We start from the raw sequence: 27,064 nt of genomic DNA, 5'->3' as shown, positions 1-27,064 counted from the left end.
CCATGAGTCCCTGCATACTCTTGCCCGTTGCGGCCGCTCTGTGGTCTTTGTGTGGACCCCCGGTCATGTCGGTATCCCGGGCAATGAACGTGTTGACCGCTTGGCCAAACAGGCCACCAGTGAACCCACTCTAGACATTGGCCTTCCGGAGACTGATTTGAGGGCGGTCTTACGCCGCAAAGTTATCTCGCTCTGGGACGGTGAATGGCGCGGTCTGACCACCCGTAACAAACTCCGTGCCGTCAAGGAGACGACGACTGTGTGGCACTCCTCCTTGCGCGTCTCTCGCAAGGAGTCTGTCGTCCTATGCGGACTGCGCATTGGGCACACACGGATGACCCACGGCCACTTATTGCGCCGTGAGGACCCACCTCTATGTCGCTGCGGCTCCATTTTATCTGTGGTCCACATTTTCTTGGAGTGTCCGCTTTTAGCTGTGCTCAGGCAGACGTTCGCACTGCCTGACACGCTCCCTGCCCTTTTAACTGATGACCCTGCTACGGCTGGCTTAGTTTTTATCATTTAATCTTAGTGTTTCTGTTTTTCAGTGTTGATTCTGGCTTTTGGCCTCCGATTTTAAACTGAGTTTTTAATGTGTTCTCGGTGGTTGGCTTTTCCTTTTTTTTCCCTCTATGGTCGGCCAACCACCGTCACACTCTGTGTGATTTTAATTTGTTTTGTCTGATCTCTGTCGGCGTATTTCTTGTCCCGTGTCGTCTGACGTCTTTCCTGCTGTTCGTTTTTATTCTCTTTGGGTGGTTTTAATTTTTTGGACAAAGGGACCGATGACCGTTGCAGTCTGGTCCCTTTAATCTCACAAACCAACCAACGAAATCTTGTCAGACAAAAATTTCGACTGTTTTCCATTAATATTATCTGTAGTTCCAATTGGATTTCTGAAGATGCTTCAAAAAAAGGTAAAAGGCGTCAATAATGCTTACACCGTTTTTGTAACGTAGATTTTTTTTTTATCCTATTGAAAATAAGGGAAAGAAGAATGATTGGAAAAACCTCTATTTCGTTTAATGACTCGCAGCTCTCTCTCACTGGAGGTATGCAGAAGAAAATACTTATGCCTAAGAGAGAGGGAGAGGGAGAGAGAGAGAGAGAGGGGGGGGGGGGAGAGATAGGAGGGAGAGGGGAGGGAGGGTGGGAGAAAGAGAGATGGCGTGGAAGGGGCAAAGAGGAGAGAGAACAAGGGGGGAAGGAGGGGAGGAAGAGAGAGGGAGGAAGGTAGCGAGAGTGAGAGGGAGGGAGGAAGGGGAAGGGAGGAATAAGAAGGAAAGAAGAGAAAGCGAGGGAGAGGCTATAGTATCCAATTAAAAATTTAATAGTGAATGTCTCGAGCACTTCAGGTCGTTTAAATATGCTGTAAAAGATGGAAAAAGTTGAAACACGAGTCCGATTTTCATCAAAATTTGTCGACGTGTTCACCACATAATGTGTACTAATGATAAATCTTTCCATTCGAAAGTGATGTTCATCCGCCAGCTGAGGTGGCCGAGCGGTTATAGGTGCTATAGTGTGGACCTGCGCGACAGCTACGGTCGCAGGTTCGAATCCTGCCTCGGGCATGGATGTGTGTGATGTCCTTATGTTAGTTAGGTTTGAGTAGTTCTAAGTTCTAGGGGACTGATGACCTCAGAAGTTAAGTCCCATAGTGCTCAGAGCAATTTTTTTTTATGTTCATCCACCCACACATACAGAACGGCCACGAATATACTCGGGAACCCCTCAGGAGGCCAGACGGTGCGAAGACGACGGGGATAGGCAATCACTGTCAGAATCAGGCATGGGTGACGTGTAGTGCAGTGGTAGATGGCCTGCTTGGTGCCAAAAGGCGCAACGGAAACACTATTAACAAGCAAGCATTTATTGTTCCAAAATGCACTGTTGTCTTCATTCACAGTTGCTAGCAGTAACAGCGGACAGATGGATGATAGCCATGCTGGAATGCCCTGACACCAAACGCAGTCTTAACTGTTGCAGCTGTAGAGGTGTGTACTCAGCGCTCTGCGATGTTACAACATGTTGGCCAAAACTCGATTGGATTTATCCCCTCAGGTTCAGCACTGAGTTAGCAGAGCGAGAGAGGGAAAGGGAAGGAGGGAGGGATGGAGATAGATAGATAGAGATAGAGATAGAGATAGAGAGAGAGAGAGAGAGAGAGAGAGAGAGAGACAGCGAGGATTACTGATAAGTGGGTTACCAGGGTATTCTCATTGTCACTCTCATTATAATCATAAAAGACGGCCCGGTAAGCCCTACTGGCTCTGCACAGAGTGCACAACATTGAACTGGATCACACTGCAGCCCTCGACAGCAGGAAGATCTCCAGTGTTAGAGTATGTCTACAGGGTCAGAAGATGGTCAGCAGCAACATCACTGACGATTTTTGACTGATCCTGGACCCACCAGTTAGGCCTCCAGAAGGCCTGATCATGGATGTCGTCCATCGAGACGGTAGCACTGTGGCTTACAGTGGCAATCCCCTCCTGGCAGAACCTGTTCCACCAGGGCTTGAATGCACTAGATGAGCAGAGGATAGAGCGACACAGGTCCCACCTATGTAACCTCAGCATAGGTAGATCAAGCTACTTTAACTATCTTGTGTGTGGTACCGTTACAAAGTGTCGATGACATCATTTCACCTGACTGGTCAGCTTTCTGGACAGTTTGGCTGTAGGTAGTTGAATGGTGTCTTAACTTCACATTGCAGAAACAGTGGTGAATGTATTCCTCAGAGTCAATGCCCTGAGTAATCGCCCTTACATAAACTTACAACTTGTTTCTTCTCATTGCTCGGTCAACACAATGACGGGGTTCTACTCTCTCTGTGGTGCTACTCTGCTGTTTTGGTACTTTGAACATCCAGCTCTTACGGCGTGAAGCAATTAAGCCGTCTTGTGACTGTGCTGAACTTAACATCAGCATTCTTGTCATTCAGGATGGCTGATGCGTACTGACCTGTTGCGCTCACCTCTTGTGCTCCCAAGGCAAGACTTCTAAAAATCTACTCCATTCCAAAGTCTGTTATTTCAGGGTGCTTCAGCTCTTATATACGTTCTGGCATGGAATAAAGCTTCTAAATGTGATCGCGAGGATTTTTATGGTGTGGTTGAAACAAACACTTCATCAGTATATCAAGATTGCTGGTGGGAGGCTGCATGTCTGTCACACTCTGGCTGACAGATCAGGGGATAGGTCTGGCCAATCACGGATCCACACATTCCTCAAGACATCTGTAATTCGAGCTGCAAATGGACTCTAATGTTATCTTATTAGTGTCTCTGGCTGGGGATCTTTCGTCGAAAGAGCGGTTGTATGTGATTGTTAAGTATGGAGCTAATGCATCAAATGGTTCAAATGGCTCTGAGCACTATGGGACTTAACATCTATGGTCATCAGTCCGCTAGAACTTAGAACTACTTAAACCTAACTAACCTAAGGACATCACACAACACCCAGCCATCACGAGGCAGAGAAAATCCCTGACCCCGCCGGGAATCGAACCCGGGAACCCGGGCGTGGGAAGCGAGAACGCTACCGCACGACTACGAGATGCGGGCAGCTAATGCATCAACATTCTCTGAAAGGGAGCTAATTGGTATACAGTCTGGACCATAAGAATTAATTTTGTTAAGCGATTTAAGTTGCTTTACTAGTTCGAGGATATCTACTTCTAATTACTCATGTTGGCAGCTCTTCTTGGTTCGAAACCTGGAATACTTACTTCGATTTCTTTGGTGAAGCAGTTTCAGAACGCTGTGTCTGGTAACTCGGCTATAGCAGCACTGTCATCGATAGCATTTCCATTGCTATCACGCAGAAAAGGCACTGATTGTGTCTTGTACCTAGCATACTTTACATACGACAAGAATCTCTTTGAATTGTCTGCCAGGTTTCAAGACAAGGTTTTGTTGTGGAAACTATTATAAGCAACTCGCATTGAAGCCCACGCAATATTAGGAGATTCTATAAAAGATCGCCAGTCGTGGTGTTCTGCGTTGGTTTAAAGTTGGCAGGTTCTTTTCGTTGTTTCTGCAATAGTGTTCTGACCTATTTTGTTTACCATGCGGTATCAGCTCCGTCCTTTGTTACTTTATTTGGTATAAATGTCTCAATTGCTGTCGACAATATTTCTTTGACTTCAAGCTACATCTGTTGTTCACTTACATTGTTAATTTGGAAGGAGTGTCTCTCAGGAAGGCGTCAAACGAAGTTTTATCCCCTTTTTTGAATAAATATACACTCCTGGAAATTGAAATAAGAACACCGTGAATTCATTGTCCCAGGAAGGGGAAACTTTATTGACACATTCCTGGGGTCAGATACATCACATGATCACACTGACAGAACCACAGGCACACAGACACAGGCAACAGAGCATGCACAATGTCGGCACTAGTACAGTGTATATCCACCTTTCGCAGCAATGCAGGCTGCTATTCTCCCATGGAGCCGATCGTAGAGATGCTGGATGTAGTCCTGTGGAACGGCTTGCCATGCCATTTCCACCTGGCGCCTCAGTTGGACCAGCGTTCGTGCTGGACGTGCAGACCGCGTGAGACGACGCTTCATCCAGTCCCAAACATGCTCAATGGGGGACAGATCCGGAGATCTTGCTGGCCATGGTAGTTGACTTACACCTTCTAGAGCACGTTGGGTGGCACGGGATACATGCGGTCGTGCATTGTCCTGTTGGAACAGCAAGTTCCCTTGCCGGTCTAGGAATGGTAGAACGATGGGTTCGATGACGGTTTGGATGTACCGTGCACTATTCAGTGTCCCCTCGACGATCACCAGTGGTGTACGGCCAGTGTAGGAGATCGCTCCCCACACCATGATGCCGGGTGTTGGCCCTGTGTGCCTCGGTCGTATGCAGTCCTGATTGTGGCGCTCACCTGCACGGCGCCAAACACGCATACGACCATCATTGGCACCAAGGCAGAAGCGACTCTCATCGCTGAAGACGACACGTCTCCATTCGCCCCTCCATTCACGCCTGTGGAGACCTCACGCCCCACGTGTTGAGCAATTCGGCGGTACGTCCACCCGGCCTCCCGCATGCCCACTATACGCCCTCGCTCAAAGTCCGTCAACTGCACATACGGTTCACGTCCACGCTGTCGCGGCATGCTACCAGTGTTAAAGACTGCGATGGAGCTCCGTATGCCACGGAAAACTGGCTGACACTGACGGCGGCGGTGCACAAATGCTGCGCAGCTAGCGGTATTCGACGGCCAACACCGCGGTTCCTGGTGTGTCCGCTGTGCCGTGCGTGTGATCATTGCTTGTACAGCCCTCTCGCAGTGTCCGGAGCAAGTATGGTGGGTCTGACACACCGGTGTCAATGTGTTCTTTTTTCCATTTCCAGGAGTGTATTTTTCATTTATTTTTGGCAGATTTGTGAGTTACGGTATTTTATCTCGCTACGACAATCCTGTGTTGATTACTCCCTGTATCCGTTTTGATCCCAAAATTATTTGTTGCTAAGAGATCAAGTGCGTTTTCACAACCGTTTGCTATTAGAGTCTGCACATGAACTAACTGCTCGAAATAATGTTCAGAGAATGACTTTAGCAAAATTTGGGATGTTTTATGCGTTCCTCCAGATTTAAACATGTATTTTAGCCAACATTTTGAGGGTAAATTGAAGTCACCACCAACTGTAATTATATGAGTCGGGTACGTGTTTGATGTTAGATTCAAGTTTTCTTTAAGCCTTTCAGTAATTGTATCATCTGAGTTGGGAGGTAGGTAAAAGGATCCAAGTATTATGTTACTTCGGTTATGGACACGTTATCGTCGACCTGCGTGCCACAAACAGAAGTGTGACTCGTCGCTAAATGTCACAAATTGCCACGAAATCTATCAGTTGACTGTTACTGTACACTGCACAGTCACTGTTGTCTTTGGTCTTATCAATGCCAATCGATGAACGGCAGCTCGAGATCGCCACCCGGATCTCAATAGGATGACGATCTACCTGTAACATCTGCCCGGATTTCAGCGTTTGTCATCTCGCTGTTCGCCTGAGGTGATTGAAAAAAATCGACAATCTCATCTTGTTTAGTCCTGCCGTGGACTTCGCTTACTTTCGTTGCCGTACTGCTGTTCTAAGCCCATCACAGCTTATTCTACAACCATCCCACTACAACCACCTGTCTGCACGATCTGTCGGTACGATGCTCCCATGCTCCTCATACCAAAATTCGATCTTTTTCTAAGCCCTAAAGATGACTGTGCTGTGTTGAGATTTCGACCTGTAAAAATGTAGTGATGTTATTTAAATAATTCTTCGTCTGTAGTAATGTTACGGAAAATGAGCTCGCACCAGAATGAAAAGTTAATCAAAATTTGCCACAAGTATGGAAATACTGGTAATGTTCGACTCGAGCAAGGCTGTGCGATCATTCTGCTCTCCACATTGTATGTTTCGCGTAGATATCACCTAGACATAATAGAGATCAGAGCACTTACAAAGTCATGTAGCAGATATGCTTCCCTCTGTCAGTAGGGGCAACACAATAAAAATTCGCTAATATTCTGATGGAGACAAAAATAGGCTACTGTTTCAGGCAACACTACAGCCGGTTTACAACAGACTTTGAGCTGGGCATCAACTGAACATCCCCTAAGATTGGTGTACTGGTGTAAGGCAGCACTAAAACCAGTTGTATGAGGATGATCGCAGCCTTTGTTGAAGCGTTCCTTGCCTCCAGAAAGTAGTGATAATGAGCGGGTACTGCAGGGGGCCGTACTGACCTCTCTGGCAGTCTCTTGTATAAGAATTTATGGCTACATTGCAGAAAGCAGGTGTTATCGCAAGGAATGGGAGTAAGAAAAGAGCTTGCATGCTTTCATGTACTCTAACACCTCTTATGATACTCGCCCGATGTCTACATATGGGATCATTATATTCTAATTCTATTACCAGTTCTTTAAATTAAATAAAGGAAGGCGGAGCTAAAAAATATTACCACCTAGGGTCATGGTGGAATCTACCTGTACCAATACGACAGAAATACGAAAAAATTTCCGTTCGACGCACGTACAGTCCAGAATCGCTTTACTAATCAGGCATAATCGCCGTGAGCACTGAGGCAATCATCCCACCGATGCACCAGTTTGAAGGTACCCGTATGATAAAACACCGTGTTCTCCTGCGTGAAAGGCCCCGTAATTGCCTGCTGCACATCCTCGTCCGACAGGAATCCACGAACGTCTAAAGCATTTTTTAAGAGACCGAAGGCGTTATAATCTCATGGGGAGGGATCAGGACTGTAAGGCGAGCGCTCGAGTGTCTCCCACTTCAGTTGGTATAGCTCCTGCGTTACAACGTTGGCATTATGGGGACGTGAGTTATCATGAAACAGCGATAGTTTTTGACAGAAATGCTGCCACCAACACATTCTTCACTCTCCAATGGATGTCGATCGGTGTAGAAAAGAATAACTGCAAGCTGGTCCTGTTTGGATGTATTTGGTGGTAGCGTCGCCTTGTTTCACGTTTACGAATTTACAGTAAGCACGTCGGAAGGACACGGATGCCACACTAATCCCTTCTCTCTTTTCGGTGCTTATATACCCGCATACAAGTCGTGTACTTTGTACATACGCTGCAGCATATCCCCCAAATGAAATCTTCTTGATGGTCCCTTGGTACAAGGACGTGTACCAACCAGACATGCAAGGATCTGGTCATATGCATTGTGATGAGCAAGATATGGAAGTGAAGAATTCACTGTAGTAAAAACCCATTCGCCAACCACGAAAGGGAATTAAATAAATAAGAAAATCAACAGAATTGGTGCAAGGCGAGATCAAACGTTGCCACGGCGATCTTAAAATTCAGCTGATGCCTGGCCCGAATCCACATTAGAACACGGGAGCGAAGCAGAACTTACCCAACTACACCGATGCAGCGTCCAGCAGACGAGTCTGCCCTATCAACCAATCAAAAACTGTGGCTGTTGGCATCCTATCAAATCAGAGAAAGTTACCGCTTCGAATCCGCAATCTCATCTGACGCGCCTAAGAAAACAGCCAAGTAAAGCTCGCGACCGGTACTCATCCTATCAGCGAGCGGAGGCCACCCTTTCGAATCCCTTCTCTCTAGTGAAAATTTGAATTAGCTAGTTAGGCCAACAAAGCCACAGAACAGCGTTCTTTAAATGTTTGAAATGTGCCTGAGCCGTCTGCGGCTCGCGTTGATGCCGTTCATAGCTTGGCATCTTGTTATAGTGAGAGCGGCGTCTCGTTTTCTTAGTGTGTTCACTGGCGCTACTACGTTTGCTTGCCTTGTCTATCCGCGAGTAGCACCACCAGCGGTTATCGATAGCGCTTACTGTGGTACCATCTTTGGAGCTGCCTCGTCTTGTGTCGAGCGAGTGGAGCTGGGACGGAGCAGCAGTGAGGTCCAGACTACCAGTACTCGCCCGACCGCTGGCGACACACATGCACTGCCCGACGGAAGAATGTGGTTGCGAGAGTGCACGACCACCGGTTTCAGCGAGTTTTAGTTGAATGTACCGTGATATTCGAGTAGTGCAACGGTCACCTATGTGTGTTCGTCCGCTCGTCGAAGGGACCTCATGGCAGTAAGTTGCCAGTCGACGATTTATAATGGGATCTTTCCCTTGCCTGACTTGAGTGGAGACGACCGTTGGTTGATCGTTCGATCGGTCGTCGCAGCGGACGACTTGCAATTGGTCTTCCGACCGCTTCTGGCTTCTCTGTTTTAGTGCCGACTTATAATGCGTCCCTGTTGTTTCACAGTGACTAGTTGTAGTATTATGAGTTGATGCTGTCAGACACCGCGTGTAGTTCGACAGCATCTTGAATTGTACTGTGCATATGTTTTTGGGAGGTCTACCTTGGTTCTAGTGTTTCCTTCGGCCTTGGGTGTGTTCCTGAAGACATGGTGCTGTCCGTCACTTCGCCGCTGCCTATAAATATTCCATCGTTATGATCGGACGTTAGGCCGATTGACTAGTCTGTCGGTCGGCGCTTAAGCTACCGCTAGTGAGAGTTGCCATCCTGTTACGTGAGTACAGCTCGTGGCTGCCTGTCTCACCGCTTACACAGCTGTAGTCACCTTCCTCAGGTCGAGCCGGTCTGTCTGTGGATCACTCCGTCTTGTTTCGACAAGTTATCATAATTGTTTAAAATTTACACTAACGTTTTAACATGTTATTACCGTCCTCACTTGTAATTGTGGCCCTCAGCCATTAATTGTTTGGAACACTGTTAATGGCCTTCAGCCGACAATAACTTGCAATTCTTCTAATAATGCTTTCAGCCGCCAGTGTAGTAAAATCGAACGTAAGACACCGTACAATCGTGTTTAAAGGCGTGCACGGAGAGACCGATTTTCATTTTGTCCAGAGTTCGTCCCAATAGCCGAGTGGTCAGCGTGACGGACTGTCGTCGTACGGGCCCGGGTTCGATTCCCGGCTGGGTCGGAGATTTTCTCCGCTCAGGGACTGGGCGTTGTGTTGGCTTCATCACCACTCATCCCCATCCTTGGCGCAGGTTGCCCAATGTGGCGTCGAATGCAATAAGACCTGCACCAAGGGGGCCGAACCTGACCCGTAAGGGACCTCCCGACAAATGACGCCAAACCCTCATTTCCATTTTTTCCATTTTGTCCAGAAATTTTCACACGTAGAAGACAAAAAAGCACGACACCGCACCATCACCATCACTTTGTCTTGTGTGCTGTTCTTGGCACTCCAGGTCTCCTATTCTCCAGGAAGGATATAAAGATATGACATGAAAAACCTTAGCTACATGGCGTAATTTTTATTAGATTAATAAAATCAATCAATTCAAGAATCACAAGAGGAGGAGGTATACTTGGAAAAGGCCGGGAGATACGAGAAGATTTCAATTAGATTACATCGTGGTCAGACAGAGATTCCGATATTAGATACTGGATTGTAAGGCGTACCCAGGAGCAGATATAGACTCAGATCACAATATAGTAGTGATGAAGAGTAGGCTGAAGTTCAAGACATTAGTCAGGAAGAATCAATACGCAAAGAAGTGGGATACGGAAGTACTAAGGAATGACGAGATACGTTTGAAGTTCTCTAACGCTATAGATGCAGCAATAAGGAATAGCGTAGTAGGCAGTACAGTTGAAGAGGAATAGACATCTCTAAAAAGGGCCATCACAGAAGTTGGGAAGGAAAACATAGGTACAAAGAAGGTAGCTGCGAGGAAATCATGGGTAACAGAAGAAATACTTCAGTTGATTGATGAAAGTAGGAAGTACAAACACGTTCCGGGAAAATCAGGAATACAGAAATACAAGTCGCTGAGGAATGAAATAAATAGGAAGTGCAGGGAAGCTAAGACGAAATGGCTGCAGGAAAAATGTGAAGACATCGAAAAAGATATGTCGGAGGACAGACTCAGCATACAGGAAAGTCAAAACAACCGTTGGTGACATTAAAAACAACGGTGGTAACATTAAGAGTGCAACGGGAATTCCACTGTTAAATGCAGAGGAGAGAGCAGATAGGTGGAAAGAATACATTGAAAGCCACTATGAGGGTGAAGATTTGTCTGATGTGATAGAAGAAGAAACAGGAGTCAATTTAGAAGAGATAGGGGATCCAGTATTAGAATCGGAATTTAAAAGAGCTTTGGAGGACTTACGGTCAAATAAGGCAGAAGGGATAGATAACATTCCATCAGAATTTCTAAAATCATTGGGGGAAGTGGCAACATAACGACTATTCACGTTGGCGTGTAGAATATGAGTCTGGCGACATACCATCTGACTTTCGGAAAAGTATCATCCACACAATTCCGAAGACGGCAAGAGCTGACAAGTGCAAGAATTATCGCACAATAAGCTTAACAGCTCATGCATCGAAGCTGCTTACAAGAATAATATACAGAAGAATGGAAAAGAAAATTGAGAATGCGCTAGGTGACGATCAGTTTGGCTTTAGGAAAAGTAAAGGGACGAGACAGGCAATTCTGACGTTACGGCTAATAATGGAAGTAAGGCTAAAGAAAAATCAAGACACTTTCATAGGATTTGTCGACCTGGAAAAAGCGTTCGACAATATAAAATGGTGCAAGCTGTTCGAGATTCTGAAAATAGTAGGGGTAAGCTATAGGGAGAGACGGGTCATATACAATATGTACAACAACCAAGAGGGAATAATAAGAGTGGACGACCAAGAACGAAGTGCTCGTATTAAGAAGTGTGTAAGACAAGGCTGTAGCCTTTCGCCCCTACTCTTCAATCTGTACATCGAGGAAGCAATGATGGAGATAAAAGAAAGGTTCAGGAGCGGAATTAAAATACAAGGTGAAAGGATATCAATGATACGATTCGCTGATGACATTGCTATCCTGAGTGAAAGTGAAGAAGAATTAAATGATTTGCTGAACGGAATGAACAGTCTAATGAGTACACAGTATGGTTTGAGAGTAAATCGGAGAAAGACGAAGGTAATGAGAAGTAGTAGAAATGAGAACAGCGAGAAACTTAACATCAGGATTGATGGTCACGAAGTCAATGAAGTTAAGGAATTCTGCTACCTAGGCAGTAAAATAACCAATGAGGGACGGAGCAAGGAGGACATCAAAAGCAGACTCGCTATGGCAAAAAAGGCATTTCTGGCCAAGAGAAGTCTACTAATATCAAATACCGGCCTTAATTTGAGGAAGAAATTTATGAGGATGTACGTCTGGAGTACAGCATTGTATGGTAGTGAAACATGGACTGTGGGAAAACCGGAACAGAAGAGAATCGAGGCATTTGAGATGTGGTGCTATAGACGAATGTTGAAAATTAGGTGGACTGATAAGGTAAGGAATGAGGAGGTTCTACGCAGAATCGGAGAGGAAAGGAATATGTGGAAAACACTGATAAGGAGAAGGGACAGGATGATAGGACATCTGCTAATACATGAGGGAATGACTTCCATGGTACTAGATGGCAAAAACTGTAGAGGAAGACAGAGATTGAAATACGTCAAGCAAATAATTGAGGACGTAGGTTGCAAGTGGTACCCTGAGATGAAGAGGTTAATACAGGAAAGGAATTCGTGGCGGGCCGCATCAAATCAGTCGGTAGACTGATAACCAAAAAAAAAAAAAAAAAAAAAAATCAATATTGCTCTTACAGTTCCGTATTAAGAGGGCGGCCGGAGAATACCATTATAGATCGAATCTATTTCTGATTCCTACGTCGAACTGTTGGCAAAATCAAATTTAAGTGGTGACCGTAAATGATCAACATGAAACGAGTCAGCCACAAAGTGGGCAGGCGCATTATAAGGCGATACAAAATTGTAGCGTCTTAGGTTCGTAATGATTAGCAAGCAAATCGTCTTCGGTTCCGGGTTGGAAGCCCGCCACTGCTTAAATTTTGGATGAAAGTCATCAGTAATTTCTGCCGAAAACATTCGGCATAAGAAGTCACCCTCATTCAGGCAATGGCCTCATCAAAGCGGGCGGAAGTACGGACAGAGGTTCAGGACATATCTTGCCACTGGGGTGGATAACTGCTCATAAAACTGGGAGAATAAGCAATGATCAACGGCATGAGAATGCAGAAAGCAATGGAAACAACTGCACTAAAGACAGATAATGTATGTGCACATGAAACGTAGCCCGTAATTAAAAAGTGTCATGATTATCTCTCCATTGGCAAAAGATTCTGAGGTAGTCCCCCATTCGGATCTCCGGGAGGGGGCCGACAAGGAGGACCAGACCATGAGAAAACGAATGGATAACCAACGAAAGGATAACGTTCTACGAGTCGTGGGCCGGGATGTCTTTCAAAAACAAAACAAAAAAATTAAATGGCTGTAAATCCCAGTTATGTAAAGTTAATTAATTGGAATGTTTGAACGTGGTAGGGAAGCTAGAAAATATGAAAACGAAAATTCCGGGGCTCAGCCTAGATATTGTGGGGTCACCGAAGTGAAGTGGAAAGAAGACAAGATTTTCAGATGATTATAGGATGATATCAACAACAGCAGAGAATTGGTGAAATGGGAGCAGGATTCGTTATGAAAAGGGAGGTAGAGTAGAGAGTCAGTTACTATGAACAGGGTTGTTCTCATCGGAATCGGTAGCAAACCAACACCGATAAAACTATTTCAGGAATACATCCCGAAGTCACAAGCCGAAGATGAAGAGAATAGAGAAAGAATATGAGGACACTGAACGGGTAATTCAGTACGTAAAGAGTGATGAAAATATAGTGGACATGGAGGACTGGAATGCGGTTGTAGGGGAAGGAGCAGAAGAAAGGGTTACGGGACATCAGTGGCTGGATACTAGGAATGAGAGAGGAGGAAGTGTAATTGAATTCTGAAATAACGATCAGCCAGTAACAGCGAATATTCTGTTCAAGAATCACAAGAGGAGGTGGTATAGTTGAAAGACACCGGCAGATACCGGAATATTTCAGTTACATTTCATCATGGGCAGGCAGAAATTCCAAAATTAGTTTCTGGATTGTAAGGCGCAAGCAGCAGAAGATATAGACTTAGATCACAATATAATACTGATAAAGAGTAGGGTGAAACTTAAGAGAATAGTCACGAACAATCAGTATGCACGGAAGTGGATTCGGCTGTAGTAAGGAATGAAGAGATGCTCTTGAATTTTTCTGAGGCTATAGATACTGCGATAAGGAATAGCCCAGTAGGGCGCCTTACTTCACGTGAAGAAGAATGGACATCTCCAAAACGAGCAGTCACAGAAGTCCGAAAAAAACGTAGGTACAAAGGAGGTAACTGCGGAGGGACCATGGGCAACAGAAAAAAAATGTTCAGCAAAGCAATGAAAGTAGGAAGTACCACAATGTTCAGGGAAATTCAGGAACACAGAAATATAAGTCACTTAGGAATGGAATAAATACAAAATGCAGGGAAGCTGCATGTAAAATGTGAAGCAATCGAAAAAGAAATGTTTTTCAGAAGGACAGGCTCAGCATTTTTTTCCCTTTTGTCTTATTTTTTTACTCGTCGGTCTTCTGACTTGTTTGGTGCGGCCCGCCATGAATTCCAATACTGTTCCAACTTTTTATCTCAGAGTAGCACTTACAACCTACGACCTCAATTATTTGTTGTATGTATTCCAATCTCTGTCCTCCTCTACAGTTTCTGCCCTCTACAGCTCCCTCTCGTACCACAGAAGTCATTCCCTGGTATCTTAATAGATGTCCTATCATCCTGTCCCTTCTCCTTCTCAGTGTTTCAACATTCTTTTCCTCTCCGATTCTTCGCGGAACCTCCTCATTCCTTACATCAATCCACCTAATTTTTAACATTCATCTGTAACACCAATTTTCAAATGCTTCGACTCTCTTCTGTTGCGGTTTTCCCACAGTCCATGTTTAATTACCCTACATTGCTGTACTCGAGACGTTGATTCTCAGAAGTTTCTTCCTCAAAATAAGGCGTATGTTTGATTCTTGTAGACTTCACTTGAGCAGGAAAGCACTTTTCTCCAGTGCTAGTCTGCTTTTGAAGTCATCCTTGCTCCGTCCGTCATTGGTTATTTTGCTGCCTAGGTAGCAGAAATCCTTAATTTCATCTAATTCGTGACCATTAATCCTGATGTTAAGTTTCTCACTGCCCTCATTTCTGCTACTTCTCATTACTCTCGCCTTTCTTCGATTTACTCTCAGTTCATTAGATTGTTCATTCCATTCCGCAGATCATGTAATTCTTCTTCACTTTCACGCGGGATAACAATCTCATCAGCGACTCTTATCATTGAAATCCTTTCACCTGGAATTTTAATTTTACTCCCAAACTTCTCTTTTATTTCCATCATTGCTTCTTGAATACACAAATTGAACATTAGGGGCAAAAGACTACATCTTTGTCTTATACTCTTTTTAATCTGAGCACTTAATTCTTAGCCATCCATTACTATTATTCCCTCTTGACTTTTGTACATATTGTGGGTTACCCGTCTCTCCCTCTTGCTTACCTCTATTTTACAAAGAATTTCGAACATCTTGCAACATTTTACATTGTCATACGCTTTTTCCAGGTCGACAAATCATATTAATCCTGTTAATGTCACCAAGGTTGTTTTGACTGTCATGTATGTTGAGTCTGTCCTTCCAACAATCATTTATTTTTCGATTCCTTCACATTTTTCAAACAGCCGTTTCATCTTAGCTTCCTGCACTTCATATTTAATCCATTCCTCAGCGACTTACATTTCTGTATTCCTGAATTTCCCTGAACATTTTTGTACTTCCTTCTTTCATCGATTAACTGAAGTATTTCTTCCGTTACCTATGTTTTTCTTTCCAACTTCTGTGGCTGTCCTTTTCAGAGATGACCATTCCTTTTCAACTGTACTACCTACTGAGCTATTCCTTATTTCTGTATCTACAGACTTACAGAACTTCAAGCGTATCTGGTCATCCCTTAGTTTTTCCATACCAAATTCCTAGCCTATTGATTCTTCCTGACCAATCTCTTAAACTTCAGCCTACTCTTAATCACTACTACATTAGGATCTGAGTCCATATCTGCTCCTGGGTACGCTTTACAATCCAGTATCTGATTTCGGAACCTCTGTCTAACCATGGTGTTATCTAACTGAAATCTTCCCGTATCCCCCGGCCTTTTCCAAGTATACCTCCTCCTCTTATGATTCTTCAACAGAGCATTCGCTATCACTAGCTGCAATTTGCTACACTTCTCAATTAATCTTTCTCCTCTCTCATTCGTCGTCCCAAGTCCATATTCTCCTACAACCTTTTCTTCTACTCCTACCTCTACAACTGCGTTCTAGTCGCCAATGGCTGTTAGATTTCGTCTCCCTTTATGTACTGTATGACCCTTTCAATACCCTCATACACTTTTTCTCTCTTTTCATCTTCAGTTTGGAACGTCGGCGTGTATTCCTTAACGATTGTTGTCGGTGTTGGTTTGATGTCGATTCTGATAAGAACAACCCTATCACTGAACTGTTCACAGTAACACACTCATTGCCCTACCTTTCTAAGCATAACGAATCCTACTCCTGTTACCATTTTCTGCTGTTGTTGGTATTACCCTATATTCATCTGACCAGAAATCCTTGTATTCTTTCCATTTCACTTCACTCACTCCCACTATATCCAGATTGAACCTTTGCATTTCCCATACCTAGATTGAGCCTTTGCATTTCTCTTTTCAAATTGTCTAGCTTCCCTACGACGTTCAAGCTTCTGAGGTTCCATGCGCCGTCTCGTAGAAAGTTATCCTTCCTCATAGAAAGCATATAGAAATGTCAAAACATGCTTTGGTGAAAGTAAAGGCAAGGGTGGAAACATGAAGAGCGCTCTGCGAATTCTACTGTTATATTCAGAGGATAGATCTTATAGGTGGAAAGAGTACAGTGAAGGCCTCAGTGAGGGGGAAGACTTGTCTGATGACGTGACAGTAGAGAAACAGGAGTAGATATAGAAGAGATAGGGGCTCCAGCATTAGAATCATAATTCAGAAGAGCTTTCGAAGACTTAAGATCACACATGATGGAAGGGATACTAACATTCCATTACAATTCTTAAATTCATTGGGAGAAGTGGCAACAAAAAGATTATTCTTTTTGGCGTGAAGAATGTATGCGTCTGTCGATATACCGTCTGACTTTCAGAAAAATACCATCTACAAAATTCCGAAGGTTGTAAGAGCTGGGAAGTGCTAGGATTACCCTACAATCACCTCAACAGCTCATGCATTCAAGTTGCAGACAAGAATAGTACACAAAATTATGGAAAAGATTATTGGCAATGATTTAAACGACGATCATTTGGGTGTAGGAAAGGTAAAGGCACCAGATAGTCAGTTCTCACGTTGCGGTTGATAATGGAAGCAAGACCGTAACATAATCAAGAGACGTTCATAAGATTTTGGAAAAGCATTCCACAGTATAAAATATTCGAAAATCTGACAAAAATAGGGTAAGGGATAAAGAGGGACGGTTAATATACAAAATGTACAAGCGGGAAAACAAGAGTGGAAGACCAAGAACGAAGTGTTCTGCTTTAAAACGATGGAAGACACATAGTTTTTCGCCAATAGTGTTCAATCTACACATCAAATAAGGAATGATGGTAATAAAAAGAAAGGTTCAAAAGTCTGATTATAATTCATTTTAAAATGTTATCAATGATAAAATTCGATGATAACTTTGATATTCGTAGCGAAAGTGAAGAAGAATGACATGAGCTGTTGAAAGGAGTGAACAGTCTAGTGTGTGCAGAATATGGATTCAGAGTAAATCGAAAACAAGTCGTAAGTGGTAACAGAAATGTGAATAGCGAAAAACTTAACAACAGGATTGGTGCTCACGAAGTAGGTGAAGTCAAATTATTCTCCTAACTAGGCAGCCAAATTACTCTCGATGGACGGAGTAAGCAGGACGTAAGAAGTGGACTAGCAATGGAAAAATGTGCATTCCTGGCCAAGAGAAGTCTACATAAGCCTTAATTTGAGGAAGAAATTTCTGATAATGTACATATGGGATACAGCACTCTATGGTAGTGGAACATGGAGTGTGGGGAAACCGGGACGGAAAGGAAACGAAACATCAGAGATGTACTGCCGAAGAATGCTGAAAATTGGAGGGACTAAAAATAATAATAATAATAATAATAAGGTAAGGAAGGAAGTGGTTTTCCACAGAATCGACGACGAAAGAATGATATGGAAAACACCGACAAGAAGAAGGAACAGGATGACAGCACATCTGGTAAGATATGAAGTGGGTTCTACGGTACTAGAAGGAACTTTAGAGGGTAAAAACTGTAGAGGAAGACAGAGATTTAAATAAATCCACCAATAACTGAGGGAGTAGGGTGCAGTCGTCACTCTCAGCTGAAAAGGCTAGGACAGGAGAGGAATTCGTGGCAGGCCGCATCCAACCAGTGAAAAGACTGATGCTTTAAAAATATTGCTGAATTGACTGGCAGAATGAAAATTGCCTCTGTCGTTATTTTTCGACATAGATTACGACGACTATCTTTAAGTACTGACACTCGGAATAAACGATGAAGAAATAGTGTTTTTATAATACGAAGGGTGCCTAGAGAGTAACACACGATCGGCCGCGAAGTGGAAACCACATTGAAAATCCGATGAAGCTTTTCGCAGGTGTGTCGCTCATTGTCTCTAGTATGGCCGTCGACCGCACCAAGTCGCTCATTTCAGCTCTTAGCACACAGTGAACACGTAAAGATGCGTAGCTAAATAGTGTCTCCTGCCAAGTAAGTGTTCCTGTCAGGAGACTTCGCCTGATTTCATGCAACGCCACATAACGTAGCCGCTAGGCATTTCCTTCTTCACGCCAAACATTCTAGGCTGCGTAGTGCAGAGACAATGAAAACGCCCCAGAAGCGTTTACGATGTGAAGTGTTTGATCACCCACCGAACAGCCCATGCGTGGCTCTCTCTGATTTTCATATACACTCCTGGAAAATGGAAAAAAGAACACATTGACACCGGTGTGTCAGACTCACCATACTTGCTCCGGACACTGCGAGAGGGCTGTACAAGCAATGATCACACGCACGGCACAGCGGACACACCAGGACCCGCGGTGTTGGCCGTCGAATGGCGCTAGCTGCGCAGCATTTGTGCACCGCCGCCGTCAGTGTCAGCCAGTTTTCCGTGGCATACGGAGCTCCATCGCAGTCTTTAACACTGGTAGCATGCCGCGACAGCGTGGACGTGAACCGTATGTGCAGTTGACGGACTTTGAGCGAGGGCGTATAGTGGGCATGCGGGAGGCCGGGTGGACGTACCGCCGAATTGCTCAACACGTGGGGCGTGAGGTCTCCACAGTACATCGATGTTGTCGCCAGTGGTCGGCGGAAGGTGCACGTGCCCGTCGACCTGGGACCGGACCGCAGCGACGCACGGATGCACGCCAAGACCGTAGGATCCTACGCAGTGCCGTAGGGGACCGCACCGCCACTTCCCAGCAAATGAGGGACACTGTTGCTCCTGGGGTATCGGCGAGGACCATTCGCAACCGTCTCCATGAAGCTGGGCTACGGTCCCGCACACCGTTAGGCCGTCTTCCGCTCACGCCCCAACATCGTGCAGCCCGCCTCCAGTGGTGTCGCGACAGGCGTGAATGGAGGGACGAATGGAGACGTGTCGTCTTCAGCGATGAGAGTCGCTTCTGCCTTGGTGCCAATGATGGTCGTATGCGTGTTTGGCGCCGTGCAGGTGAGCGCCACAATCAGGACTGCATACGACCGAGGCACACAGGGCCAACACCCGGCATCATGGTGTGGGGAGCGATCTCCTACACTGGCCGTACACCACTGGTGATCGTCGAGGGGACACTGAATAGTGCACGGTACATCCAAACCGTCATCGAACCCATCGTTCTACCATTCCTAGACCGGCAAGGGAACTTGCTGTTCCAACAGGACAATGCACGTCCGCATGTATCCCGTGCCACCCAACGTGCTCTAGAAGGTGTAAGTCAACTACCATGGCCAGCAAGATCTCCGGATCTGTCCCCCATTGAGCATGTTTGGGACTGGATGAAGCGTCGTCTCACGCGGTCTGCACGTCCAGCACGAACGCTGGTCCAACTGAGGCGCCAGGTGGAAATGGCATGGCAAGCCGTTCCACAGGACTACATCCAGCATCTCTACGATCGTCTCCATGGGAGAATAGCAGCCTGCATTGCTGCGAAAGGTGGATATACACTGTACTAGTGCCGACATTGTGCATGCTCTGTTGCCTGTGTCTATGTGCCTGTGGTTCTGTCAGTGTGATCATGTGATGTATCTGACCCCAGGAATGTGTCAATAAAGTTTCCCCTTCCTGGGACAATGAATTCATGGTGTTCTTATTTCAATTTCCAGGAGTGTATGTTCACATGAATCGCTGGCTGTGAAGACAACATTTTGGCGCAGACAACGAGCTGCAGACTAGCATAGAGAACTTGTGGAAAGCATACGCGGCTAACTTCTGTTGGAAAGTTGGTACAACACTACGACATTAGTTTAAGTCGGAGCGGCGACTAGGTAAAGAAGTAGCTGGATGGTGTAGCTGAATGTTGCAAAATAAAACATCTTTAATTTTAGAATTAAATTTTCACTCAACAGTGGAGTGTGCGCTGGTATGAAACTTCCTGGCAGATTAAAACTGTGTGCCGGACCGAGACTCGAAATCGGGACCTTTGCCTTTCGGGGGCAGGTGCTCTACCAACTGAGCTACCCAAGCACGACTCACGCCCCGTCCTTCATTCTAGAAACATCCCCCAGGCTGTGGCTAAGCCATGTTTCCGCAATATCCTTTCTTCCAGGAGTGCTAGTTCTGCAAGGTCGTAGGACAGCTTCTGTGAAGTCTGGAAGATAGGAGACGAGGTACTGGCGGAATTAAAGCTGTGAGGGCAGGGCGTGAGTCATGCTTGGGTAGCTCAGTTGGTAGAGCACCTGCCCGCGAAAGGCAAAGGTCCCGAGTTCGAGTCTCGGTCCGGCACACAGTTTTAATCTGCCAGGAAGTTTCATGTTTAATTTTCATTGTGCCATATTTTGTGACAGACCGGAACTTACTTTCTGGATAATCCTCAAACCACTGGAAGAAAAAAAGTCAGAATGTGTCTTTCGTGCGAACTAATCATACATGTGATAATGTGCCAGGATGTTTCATATTATCACTCACTCCGCTGCAAACTGAAAATTCATTCTGGATACATACATGCTTCAAGTGGTAATTTCCACGTGTTCGGTAAGAAATTATGCCTTTGTGCACAAAAGTTACGGCGATAGCTTTGAGACGATACGAAACGTGACTGTGCTTCGTGAAAATCTTTTTGCTTTTTGTTGTGTTACAAGAAGCGAAAATTTTACAAACCGTCTAACTACTGCATAAGATATCACCTTCTCAGTAAGTTATAGCGAAAGAGAAAATTACAGGTACTAATTTGCTGATGAAACATGTTGATAAAGGATAAAAGAAGATAAATTTACTCAACTGCCAGGAGTTAAAGTGAATAAGCTAAAGTTACTTGAAACTTAATACACTTGAGTGTAGTAGAAACGAAGACGAATTAATCTGATCACGTGGAATGGGGAGGAACTGGATGGTAGTGAATTTCGGGCGGGAGCTTTTAGGGAAACACATAGCGGAAGGGGACAGGCTATAAACGGCGCGAGTCGTGGAAAACAAGTGGCAGACCGGCGGAAACACAGCGGGGCGGCTCATTTATCAGGCGCAGGCGCCGCTGGCTGGCTCTGGGGCGGGATGCAGGCAGGAGGAGCCGGCGCGCCCAAGGGCTCTTCCCTCTACAGAGCAGGTAATGGCACGGCGCGTTTACGTCCTACTGCTCAACCACGATATTGTTGCACAAGGTCGTTATCGGAAACACTACAAAAATACAGTGTTGACTAAGCAAAATGTCAATGCTTTCAGGTCACTTGTGCATATACTATCGACCCCGATTAGGCGCTCACTCCCGATAAGCCGACCGAAGCATCCTCTCTCCCAGGTTCAATAATATTGTGGTCGACTAATAGGTGCACGGTGCAAACAGTTTTGCGTGGTTCTAGTTACTAGACTACGAAGAGGAGTAATTGCTATCTGATGGCGAGAAAAATTTAAGTCGTAGGAAGCATCCTCTGAAGATATTAGTCTGCAATGTAGTCTTCTATGGAAGTGAATCGTAGAAGATAGAAATAGTTTAAACAGGAAGAGGAGCTTCTGAAATTTGGCACAGTAGTTGCAATCTAAAGATTTAGTTGGTGGATTGAATAACTAATGAAGTACTGAAACGATGTAATGGGAGAGAAAATGTGTGGCACAACTCGACTAAAAGGAGGGTTTCATCGACAGAATTATCTCGAAGAGGACGTTTTATTGACTCATAGTCTACATGGATTTAGAAAACATCACTAGCTGTTTATTTACACGAACTGTTGAGTGGCTGGCCGGAGTGGCCGTGCGGCTCTAGGCGCTCCAGTCTGGAACCGTGCGACCGCTACGGCCGCAGGTTCGAATCCTGCCTCGGGCATGGACGTGTGTGATGTCCTTAGGTTAGTTAGGTTTAATTAGTTCTAAGTTCTAGGTGACTGATGACCACAGAAGTTAAGTCGCATAGTGCTCAAAGCCATTTGAACAATTTTTTTGAACTGTTGAGTGCTATCGACAATGGATTTCAGATTTATTTCATATTTCTAGATTCCCAGAAAACTTTTAACTCCGTACGTCACAAGGGGCTTGTATTCATACTGCGAGAGTAGGGAATACCGTTCTAGTTATGCGACTGTATTACTGATTTATTGTCAGAGAATTCACAGTTCGTACTGGTTGGCGGAAAGCCATCGAATAAATCAGAAGTGATTTCTGGCATTGCCAAGGTAGAGTCATAGGCCCTCTGCTATTCTTTATCTATGTAAACGATTTAGGAAACCATCCGAACAAGCGTCTTAGGTTGTTTGCAGATGATTCGTTCTTCTATAGTCCAGAAAAGTCATCAGAAGATGAAAACCAATTACAAAACGATTCAGATTAGTGATCTGTATGATGTGAAAATTAGCAAGTGACCCTAAATAATGAAAACACTATGAACGCTAAAAGAAGTCGCATAAAATTGGGTTACGCGATAAATCAGTCAAATCTAAAGGCTCTAAATTCAACTAAAACCCTACAAATTACACAACTTAAATTGGAAATAACTAACAGAAGATGATGTGGGGAATGCAAACCAAAGAGTGCTTTTTACTGGCAGAACACGTAGAAGATACAAAAGATCTACTAAAGAGATTGCCTTGTCTATCTTCTTTTGGAGTACTGCTGCGCGGTGTGGGGCCTTTAACAGATAGGATTAACGGAGTATATAGAGAACTTACAGAGAAGGACAGCACGTTTTCTATTATAGATAGGGAGAGATTTTCACGAGAATGATACAGGATTTGGGATGGAAACCATAAAAGCAAAGGTGTTTATCCTTGCGGCGGTATCTTCTCACGGAGTTTCTATCACCAGCTTTCTCCTCCGAAAGAGAAAATATTTTTTTGACACTGACCTACATAGGGAGAAAATATCATCATAATAAGGGAAATCAGACCTCGCACGGGAAGATACAGGTGTTAGTTTTTTCCGCGCTTTGTTCGGGGGTGGAATAATAGATATGTATTGTGAAGGCTGTTCGTTGAACTCTCTGCCAGACAGTTGTGATTTGCAGTGTAGCTATGTAGATGAGATTTTAGAATACATTCTGAATGGTCAAGAAATAGTTAATTTTGTAAATGAGGGACGATTGTGGGGTAAAAATTGTATAGTGAAACGTATATAATAAGCATTTGAGACAAAAAGAGAATACAAGCGTTAGAAATGTTGCGATACGGAGAGTGCTGAAGATATAGTGCGTAGTTCGCATAACTAATGAGGTGGCGATGAACAGGATTGGGGATGAAAGTATGTAGCAAAGCTTCACTAACGGAAGGGATCGGCTGATAGGGCACATTATGAACCACCAGGAAGTCATCAGTTTGGTATTTATTGGTGGAAAGATAGGGGGGGTGGGGGTAAAAAATTGTAGGAGAGAAAGAGATAAATACTGTGAATTTAGAATGGATTTAAGTTCCAGTAGTTATTCAGAGATGAACTGTTTTCCGCAGGATGGACTAGCATGTAGAGATGCATCAAACCAGTCTTCAGACTGAAGACCACGACAACAAAAAATGGTTCAAATGTCTCTGAGCACTATGGGACTTAACTTCTAGGGTCATAAGTCCCCTAGAACTTAGAACTACTTAAATCTAAGTAACCTAAGAACATCACACACATCCATGCCCGAGGCAGGATTCGAACCTTCGACCGTAGCGGTCGCGCGGTTCCAGACTGTAGCGCCTAGAACCGCTCGACCAACCCGGCCGGCACCACGACAACGACGACGATTGATACAATAAGCTGGTTCAAATGTGTGGAGGTTGGAGTCAGAAAGATTGCATAGAACAGATTAGTGTGAAGAGGTGCATCAAATCAGTCTTCGAAATGAACACAACAGCAGCAAGTACAACAACAAAATTGTGTCCCTTACCACAATACCAAAAATCTACGTGTATATTTCCAACCATGCTAAAAAATTCTCTGGGCCAAATAAATGAGAAATAAAGCAAACCGTCATCACTGCAGTCGACTTAAGTAGCTGAGTGATCCTGGTAAATGTCTGCCACGCTGGAGACCATGGCTCGATTTCCGGTACTGTTAAGTAATTTTCCTCGGTGGACATACTGGCACGGGGTGCACTCGGTCTCGTGATGTCAATTGAGGAGCTACTTGATTGCGAAGTAGCGGCTCCAAGGTCTTCACCGTTGGCAAAACGGTCGGGAGAGTGGTATGCAGACCACGTACTTCTTCATACCGTACCCACACGAAGACGCACGGCGGAGGATCACACGGAGGCCGTCGACATCCCGTGGGACTGGACGAAGAGCTCCATTGCTATATGCAACACCTCGTTTGAAGTTCTGCTTCTTCAGACCTTTCCATTGCCTCTACTATTTTTTCCCTTCTACCTTTCTCTGCCGAATCATGTTACCTATACGTGGATGCCGTAACATTATTTTCACAAACTTGCCTTTTCTGGGATAAGGTATTTCTTTTCTCACTATTCTTTCCAGTACGTCTTAATTTTGTTATTTATAATTCTATTTCATTTTTATCATTCATCAATGGGACCACTTTTCAGATGCTTTCACTGTCTCCTCGAGACTGAGCGACTTGGTGCAGTGCCTAGCACACTGGACTCGAATTCAGATGGACGACGGTTCTAACCCTAGTCCTGCATCCTGATTTGCGTTATCCGTTATTTCCCTAAATCGCTTCAGGCAAATGCCGTGATGTTTCCTTTGAAAGGGCACGGTCGATTTCCATATCCATCCGATGAGACCGATGACATTGCTGTTTGGTCCCCTCCCCCAGCTGCAGTGCTCCAAGAGTATACTTTCAGAAACTTCTCTTTTCCCATGGCGATACCTGATACCTTATGGGTTCTTTTCCAGAAGAAAACTTTGCTGTGCTTTGGCAGTCTGCTGTGAGATCTTCGTTGTTTCGGCCATTCTGTGTGGTCATGCTTCCTTCCACTAGTGTGTTGTTTACCGGTGTGATATTAAACAAACCATTATTCTTTCTCCATCGTCGTCACTGCCTTGATTAAGCCATATTTCATGTTACGTACGGTGTGGATTCCATCTACCATGCCTAACTCATTCTTACATCCTGCCAGCGTGACTGTGTCACTTTAGGATCTTATCATAGTTGTCTGTTTCCTCATACCTTCTACCTTTATTCATCCTCTGAAATTTTGTTGAATATAGCCGGCCGTTGTGGCCGAGCGGTTCTACGCGCTTCAGTCCGGAACCGCGATGCTGCTACGGTCGTAGGTTCGAATCCTGCCTCGGGCATGGATGTGTGTGATGTCCTTAGGTTAGATAGATTTAAGCAGTGCTAAGTTTAGGGGACTGATGACCTCAGATGTTAAGTCCCATAGTGCTCAGAACCATTTTGTTGGATATCCTTCACCGCTTTCCCAGTGTACAAGTCGAATAACAATGATGATACTGCAACCTTGCCTTTCATCCCTCCTAACACGAACTTGTCTATCTTGAATTGCCACATTTGTTCATCCCAGTTGGATTTCGTAGATGATGTAGGTTACTCGTTTGTCGCAGTAATCTAGCTCTAATTTTTTAAGGATAGAGAACGTCTTATTGCACCGTGCACTGTCGAATGGTATCTAGAGATCAAGAAATGGCAGGATGATATTCTTATGTTTCTTAAATCAGCCTTCCATTACTATATAAAATGACAGAATTGATTCTGTTGCACTTTCCCCGTTCTGAAACCACACTGAACATCGTACATTACTGTAACTTTGTTTCTGTTCGCCCGTGAATGATTATGTTCAGCGGATTACAAGCACCGTTTGTCAGAATAATCGTCCAATACCTTTCACAGTCTAATAATGAGCCACAAAGTAAGCCTGTCGTGAAATATAATTTGAATGGTATTTTGTGCCAACAAGGCATATCCTGTTGCTAACTAATTATAGGCTTCATTTAGAAATTATAAATCTGCATTTAATCCTAAATAGTGCAGACGCGTTGTCGTTTAAGAGACATAGAACCCCTTGCTCCAATAAACCGCGTGCGATGAATAATAAATGATTTCAGCGCGAGTAGAAATAAATACTGCGATGAATATTTGTTCTCTTGTTGTACTGGTTCAAATGGCTCTGAGCACTATGCGACTTAACTTCTGCGGTCATGAGTCGCCTAGAACTTAGAACTAATTAAACCTAACTAACTTAAGGACATCACACACATCCATGCCCGAGGCAGGATTCGAACCTGCGACCGTAGCGGCCGCGCGGTTCCAGACTGTAGCGCCTTTAACCGCTTGGTCACCACGGCCGGCTTGTTGCACTGTACTTGGCATTCAGTTATCGTTGATGAAATTTACGAGAGAACTAAACGAATGCATGTGGCATGGTATTTAATAGTCTGATTATTGACAATGCAGCAATCGCTCTGCATTAAACAAGGTTTATGAAATAACCGTGTTCATTGAGTGACATATTCAAATTAATTAATTAGTTACAACCAGCATAGATGAAATTACAAAGTTGTTACCATGTTTACATGTGTGATACTGGAATCTCATTTATCACACATATTTCAATGATAAGATCACCATTTCACAAGACGTTGGTATGTGCCATTCACAGAATATTACCAGCAGTCCAAAAGTGTAATCAGTATTGCTCTTATCTTCAACCAACATCACCATTTTTAAGTGATGTTACCAGTCCATGCTATCAAAAGACTTAGTGACGTTCAAACATTTAATTAGAGAAAATTACACAGGCCAAAGAAAATATTTAGTCCTACTGAATGTCTGAATGGACGACGCAGTGGGTGAAAGTAGTCTTAATACCGTAAATTGTAAGAGATGTCAAATGAAAACCGGACACAGTCCACGAGACATCTGATCTCACTGTTGATACGTTTCGATACTTCCACCGCTGTGGCAGGAAAGGACATAGTGCCA

This window comes from Schistocerca nitens, chromosome 8 (genome assembly GCF_023898315.1).
Source record: "Schistocerca nitens isolate TAMUIC-IGC-003100 chromosome 8, iqSchNite1.1, whole genome shotgun sequence".
In the NCBI taxonomy this organism is placed as follows: Eukaryota; Metazoa; Arthropoda; class Insecta; order Orthoptera; family Acrididae; genus Schistocerca; species Schistocerca nitens.
Note: the sequence above shows the minus strand (reverse complement) of the source record.